The sequence below is a fragment of the Hordeum vulgare genome, chromosome 4H (assembly GCF_904849725.1).
Source record: "Hordeum vulgare subsp. vulgare chromosome 4H, MorexV3_pseudomolecules_assembly, whole genome shotgun sequence".
In the NCBI taxonomy this organism is placed as follows: Eukaryota; Viridiplantae; Streptophyta; class Magnoliopsida; order Poales; family Poaceae; genus Hordeum; species Hordeum vulgare.
In genome coordinates this window covers 385,172,099-385,180,254 of record NC_058521.1, presented here as the reverse complement: position 1 = coordinate 385,180,254, position 8,156 = coordinate 385,172,099, and positions in this window count along the sequence as shown.

Here is an 8,156-nt window from a genome sequence, read left to right as displayed (position 1 = left end):
TAGAGAACTTCCTTCAACCAGAACTCACATTTGGAAAACTTAGCATAGAACTTATGCTCTCTTAGCTTATCAAGCACAAGCCTGAGATGTTCTTCATGCTCTTCCTCGGTTTCTGAAAAGATCAGAATATCATCAAGATACAACAAGACGAATTCATTCTTGAATTGGAGAAGATATAATTCATCATCTGACAGAACGTCGGTGGAGCATTAGCCAGATCGAAAGACATCACCGTGTACTCATACGAGCCAAAGCTTGTTCTGAATGCAGTCTTTGGAATGTCCTCTTTGCGAATGCGAATCTGATGATAACCCATCCTGAGATCAAGCTTCGAGAAGATCTTAGCCCCTTTCAATTGCTCAAGCAACTCATTGATGTTAGGAAGTGTATACTTGTTTTTGATCGTCTTCTTATTCAGTGGACGGTAATCGACATAGAGTCGTTCCGTACCATCCTTCTTCTTGACGAAAAGAACTCCACAACCCCACGGAGATGAGCTTGGTCTGATCAGACCCAGACGCTCTTGCTCATCAAGTTGTTTCTTCAGCTCCTTGAACTCTTCTGGACCCAGTTTGTACGACAATTTACACACAGGCTCAGTAGCCTGTTAAAGCTCAATTGTGAACTCAACTGCTCGGTGCGGAGGCATTCCTGGCAGTTCTTCCGGAAAAACATCTTCATACTCGCAGACCACTCGGACTTGCGAAATTGGAGAGATCTCACCCTTCTCATTCAAGGAAAACAGACGAACCGTGTCATCACGCGCTGCGAAGATAATCACGTCCTCCGAAGAATGAGTTAGCTTCACTTCTTTAGCTTCATAATTAATAGACGCCTTGTTCATAGCCAACCAATCCATCCCAAGGATCAAATCGAGATCAGACTTGCCAAGGACAATAGGAGAAGCCAGAAATGCATAATTACCCATCTTAACAAAGACATATGGGGCTCGAGTACTTGCATGCATGAACTTGCCCGGAGATACTACTGACAACGGTCTAGGTAGCTCGTCTACATGAAAATTATGCTTGGATGCAAATGGAATGGAGAGGAACTACTGCGAAGCACCAGAATCAAACAAAACCTTACCAGGAATATTATTAAACAAGAGATTACCCATAATCATGTCTCAGGAGTTCTCTACTTCAGCTGCATTCACCATATTGACTCTCGCAGACCTGGGGTTGAACTTCACTATAGCATTGCTTGGAGGCTTCCCGGGAGGAGGTGGCAGAAGACGCAGCTGAGAGGTGCACTTGTTGGCATAGTGACCCTTCTGCCCACACTTGTGACAAGTAACATCTGTTGGCTGACGGAACTGCACCCTAGGATTCCCTTGCTTCTGCTGCTGAAACCTCTGCTAGAAAGCTGGGTTGGGTGGGTGGGAAGAACCACGACCACCTGATTGCTTGAACTGCTGAGTCTGTCGAGGAGGAGGAGTAGACACCCAGTATTTCTGCTGCTTCGGGACCACCTGAGTTGAGGGCGACGAACTGGACTTCATGAAACCCTTCCTCTAATTCTCCACCCTGAGCAAAGCTGCCTTAGCCTGAGAGCCAAGTTATAGAACTTATCAAACTCATCGGGATCGTGCAAGGCAAGGGCCAGCTGCAAGTTCTCTCTCAGACCACCTCTGAACTGATAGATCTTGCTCTTCTCATCTGGAATGTCCTGCAAAGCATATCGAGCCAGCTCATGGAACTCGACGTTGTACTTGTACACAGAGGAACCACCTTGCTTCAAGTGTATGAACTTCTCACGCATCTCTTCCACAAAGCTAGATGGGATATAGTGAGACCTGAAATCTCTGTAGAACTCATCCCAACTGATCATTCTGCCACCCCTGGAGTCCTTCAACTGCTGCCACCAAACTGCTGCTTGCCCCTTGAGCTGAAACGTTGCAAACTTGACGAAGTCCTCTGGACAGACATTGCTGCACTCAAAATGCTTGTTCATGTCCCGAATCTAGTCCTCAGTGCCAAACGGCTAGTCACAAGACGTGAAGGTCTTCGGCTGGTTCGCCAGGAATTGATTTAGAGATGCAAACTGATAACAACCATGGTTGAAATTGCCCTGCTGCTGATTGGTCCTCTCTTGCAACAGCTGGATTAACATCTGGGTGTTAGCATTTGTTGCAGCCATCACCCCTTGCCAAGCCTCTACAGGAGGAGGTGGCGGCGGAGGAGGAGGCGAAGGAGGTGGTGGCGGAGCATCAGCACCCTTGCGACCCGGATTCTGGTGAGTTGGTGGAGCCATCCTGAAGACGGACAACACATTAGCCCAGAGAATAACATTCAAGGTAAAGCTGAATCAAAAGGCAGGAATATCTGAACAAGAATATTTAGCAATTGCACTCGAACAAAATAGTAAGAATGCTTCCTCAAAGTGACTGTCGACAAAATCTGATTAAAGACCACTTGAAAACCAAGTATGAGCTAGAACTGCTCGGAACAAACGTATGGTAGAGATTCCATCCGATATCTTCCTGGATATGATCGCACGGGCTCGAATTTACAGTAGCCATCATGTGCAAGGCAGTGCACACGACTTACGAAGCATCCCCGAGTCATAGCAAGCTACAAGGACTCTTTAAGACACAACGAGAACCCCTGTAAGACGACCGTGAACAAACGTACCCACTGAATGTCGAATCCCAACCTCATATCATGCATCTGTAGGAATATTGTCCTATAAGTCACTACTTGATAACCCACCTATGAATTCCCGAAATATCTGGTCATGCAATCTGGTACACGGATACAAGGAGTAATATGTCACACAACTCCTATACTAACCCATCCAGTGTATCACATCCGTCAACACATAACCAGAATCTCGGACCTTCATCTACTACAGACCCTCGCAATCACAACGATACAAAGTGTGGCGATACATCCCGAACTCTGTGCACCAGTACTGGGGAAGCCGGACTCCTCTCGTCGCAACTAGTATTGAAGCAATTACGAACATCCTCCGTCCTGAGATACTAAGAAATCTGAATGATGGCGATGTGCACAAGAATCCCCTGGAGCTCAACTCCCCAGAAGAAATCAAGTCAGACAGGAGGCACCAAGACAGAACCCCGTCACATCGATATCATATAGATTTCAAAATACCTGCATGATCCTAATTTTTTTTGAGCGAGAAGAGGAGTAGAATTAAGATTTCCTAAGTCGAGAACCTCACCACAGCATAGAAGAGGAGAAAAAAAGAAACCTACTCTCCGATATAACTAAGACTCAAAACATTTTACTAGACTCGACTCGGCCAAGTTCGATCACACGAAGGCTCCTATGGTCGTAAGGTTGTGATTACCAACTTGTAACGACTAAGATGCGGCCCTTTCCTTATTTGGGGTCGAGGCCTCAAAAGGGGAAAGGGGCGCATCTATGCGTTTCGCAAACGGGATAATCATCACAATACATAATTAACAAAATAACAAGTAGGGCATACACTTGCCATCTGTTAAGATTATAGCATACAGCTTACATACACACATTATTCAGAGTAGCAGAAGGTCCAGCTACAGACTTAAACAAAAAAGAAACAGATGAACTAAAACATCCCGACTGCTGGCCCACGATCACGACCACGGCCTGAGTCTTCCGGATAGTTCACATACAGGCGGCCAGAGTCCTCATCGAACTCCCACTTCAGCTAGTTGTCATCAGGATCTCCTACGTCGGGCGTACCCGTACCTGTTGGGGGTTGTAGGTATCTGTGAGCCACGGGGACTCAACAATCTAATGACCTTGGTACTGAATCTAGCCAAGTTATTAGGTGAGGAAGGTTTTGTGTATGGGTTTGCAGCAACCTAAGCACATATGGTGGCTAGCTTACGTTGATCAGAGTATTCATATGGTGGTCAACACGAGCCATCGAATAGATTGATCACTAAGTGATCCTGAACACCTACCTACGTCAAACATAACCCCACCGTGTTCTTAATCGAAGAGTGATCTCCGAAGGAGACAGTCACGGTTACGCACACAGTTGGCAGTTTTATTAGAGTTACTTCAAGTTGTTTAGAACAAGATGTTAACAAAATATCCATGTTTGCCACATAACCGCGGGCACGACTTTCCGAAAGATTAAACCCTGCAGGGGTGCTCCAACTAGTCCATCACAAATTGCCACGGGCCGCAAAGTCATCCTCTATCACGAAACTCGTGATCTCGTCGGATTCCTTAGAGAAAAACCTCAACTTTGAGTAGACCCAAAGTTTCACCGGGATTCCTATACGCAAGATATATCGCTAAGGTAAGACAAATCTAGAAGGACCTCCTGTCGCGTCGATGACCCCGATAAGAGACGAGTATCTCAGTCTCATGACACGATGGATGAGCTCGACGCCGGGTTGGCTAAACCCTGGGTGACCAGGGGGCGTCGAACATCGCTCAGGTGGGACCAACACTCATGAGGAGCACTGGCCCGGGTTGTTGATTAATTCCTCGGGGGTAGCTATTCCCTATGCAAATTATTATTGGTTATTAGCAAACTAAAACCGATGTTGGGTCCTGCCGGACAAGCCTTAACACTACACGATTTATCAAGGGTGTCCCCACAACAACCCTGAATGTGTCAGGAGCGATCAGTTATGGAATCAAACACCGGTAATCGAAACTAAGGCGGCAACAACGGAACAAATCACGCGGAAAAAGGCTAGGCCTTCCGTTATTTACCAAGTATATAGGTGCATTAATTTAAATAGCAGTTTAAAACATAATGATATCAAATTACTCATGTTATCACATGAGACAGCTGGCACCTGCAACTAGCAAAGCTACTCATTAGTGGTTGAGGAAGCCTACTTAGCCAAACAACATTTGCTAGGAGAGGGAAGTGTTTGGGTTCATGGCAAAGATAGGTGGCATTATATCAAGTGGTAGGCAGCGAGCATGTAATGAAGGAAACATGATTCTAAGCGTAACAAAGCTAGATACGGTGTCAAGGTCACGATCATCTTGCCAGTGATGTCTTCAGCTTGGAACTGCTCTTGATCTTCCTGCACGTACTCTCCAGAACCCACGTACTCGCTCTCCGATCCGGATGCTACCTAAGATAAGATAACAGCCAATGAACACCAACATAACATAATGCAACAAGCAATAAGATGCATGTGTGAAGAAGGAAGCATGCATCACTATACTAGTCACTTTCATATGCATTAGTTGAGTTAATTGAATTCTGGACAGAACCTCATATTAAGTTATCTTGACATGCATGAATATGGCATGAACATGTGCATCACGAAAAAATGATGCAAAAACATATAAAGAACGTAGACAATGGAGCCACGGATCAATCGGAAACTACAAAACAAGATATGGAGACCTACGGTTCAAATCAGCCACACACACACTCCAATGGGCACTCCCTGGTGTTACCAGGTAGACACATGATCAAGCAACAATTATATAAGTGGGGTGGTGTATGGGAACACACTACACCATCAACAATTCCCACACAAGCTTTAAATCAACATAAACATGCAATTTGTTTTCAACAGCAACATAGCAGTTTGTCTACAATATTAAAAGTAGCTACAACCAGCTAAAAGTGTCACACAATATATGAGGCAAAAGCCATCCAAAAGCTCTACAACCCTTTACAATTAGCTAATGCAAAGGAATCACCCATGAGCAGATCTGTAGGCACTAACTTGGACAAAATATCACAGATTCTGGGACTTAGTGAAAATCACAGATTTTCACCAGCTGCTTATGCTTTGAAGCATTTTGGCAGCCTCCAAAATGATATCTACAGGAAGTTTATAAGCATGAAATTTAATAGGGAGCTAAACAAACATAAAATCTCACAAACTTTTGTTTGTTGCATGGGCTGATTCCCAACAGAGGAGCTAATTCATCCAAGACAACAGGGGAAGAAAATAACATCAGATTCCTAGACTTAGTGAAAATCACAAGGTTTCACAAATCTGTCAGTTTCAGCCAAGTGTCCACTTTGACAGGGAACAATAGGTGCATACAAATTCCTCAGAATAAAACAAAGACCCCATGTTGTAGAGGGGTTCACCCACTACCACTACATCAAGGAATCATCCTCAAAGGGTCAAGGCACCACCTAATACAAAGCACTAAACGTGGCATCATGACAGAAAATAACAGTTTTATGAAGTTGCTCTAAAGTGAAATCTGATTGCACCAATGGATTCTTGGGATGATTCTATCCCAAAATCATATATAATACATGGGTACTTGCATGTAACAACAAGGCACATAGCTAGCTCGAAAAATATCACATAGAATCCTATTAGCTACAATGACTATCATCACATGTAGAAACTAGCACATATTGCATCACCTACACATGAACAACACTAGGGAAAGAACACCCAACTAGGCATAACATGTATTCACTAACATGTCATACCATCATATAGAAATGTGGTTGCCCACACACACACGCATGTGCAACTCATATACACACCACCTACACCTACACATGCACACACACAAGCACTATACACACATCACCACCAACATAGTGGCAAACATGAGGGGTTAGGCCCTCATGCACAAGTGCATATGCACCCATGCACACACACTCACATACATGAGTACACACACACATGCATGTGCTCACACACACACTCATGTGCACCACACACACTCATGCACTCATGTGCACACACATACACTCACACACACATGCATATGCACTCATGTGCACACACATACACTCACATACACCCTGGTTTTAAAAGAAGAAAAACAAAACTCAACAACAAAAGGAAAAGAAAGGAAAAAATTAAATCAACAAGAAAACAAAAAGGGGGTGGGAGTGGGAGTCGATCCCAAAACCCCCTGCTTACTCCACAGGCACAACACCACCAGGCTAGTGCTTCGGCACTCGACAGAGAAGGGGAAAGAAGCAAGCTAAGCTTCTCTGCGCTGCTTTGCTACTAGCGAAAAACACAAATAAGAAAAAGGGGCCTGCGTGGGATCGAACCCACGACGCGTTGCGCGTTCCCAGGCTCGGTAGCCACTGCGCTACGGGGGAGACACTTAAAAGAGAGGGGAGCATCTCTTTTGAGCTGCCCCTCTGCAACTAGCACAACCATGCGGCGGGCGGAACAGGGGAAACGCTCCGACGACCATCCGGCGATCTAATCGGGCCGGTAGGCTATGGCTCGGAACATGGGGTCTATGGGGGCTCCATTCCCGAGCCAAATGCAACAGGAGGTGACCCATGGCGGCGGCGCAACGGAGCACCTAACTACGGCGACAACGGAGACAACTAGGCGCTAACAGAGACCTACGGCGAGGAGAAGAGAAAGGAGGAGGAAGGAGCAACTCACCCTGGTGTGCTCGGAGAAGCGCACGCTACCGAGAAGAGGAAGAAGGGGAGGACGCCTGCGACGACCAGAAGCTCCGCTCCGGCGATGTCGTCATGGAGGAGGCGCCACGGAGGGGGAGCCGCCCCGCTAGCGACGGGAATGGAACGGGGGTAGAACCCCCATCCTCATGGACGCCTCGGACGCCGCGGGGGAGGCTGCCGGCGAAGAGGAGGACGCGAGATCGCGACGGAGACTCTCTGAATCTCTCTGGAGCTTACCTGCAGAGGGAGAGGGAGAGAGATGGGAACGAGGTGGCGGCGGGGAGAGGAACCCTAGACGAGGCCCGCACGTCGAGGGATTAAATAGGAGATTGGGGGGAATGGCCTCGACGTCCGTGAAGCCACGGCGTTGGGAGCTCTCTCTCACACGGCGACGTTCTCTCTGACGGAAAGGTGGGGAAAACACAACGGCGCCAGGAGAAATAAGAGGGTCGCCGAGCGGGCTAGGCGCTAGCGAAGGAAAGAAAAAAAGTGGCAAGGCCCAGGTAAGAGGAGGGAGCCAGCGCACTTGGGTCTCTGTGAAATAAGAGAAAAGGGTTTTCCTTTTAAAATAACATCACAACAAATCAAAATACCCAGAGCAGCACAGGGTTTTGAAAATAAAAATAAGAACACCTCGGGCATGAGGGCATTATGCCCCATTTAAATAAAATACAAATATGATTTTTAGGACAACTAAATTATATTCAAAACAAGATTTTTAATGCTGTTTTTTGTTAATTAAAACCCCATATGACTTAAGCTTAAAAACCAAAAGACAATACCCCCTCAATCACAAGTTAATACTCTGAATGTTA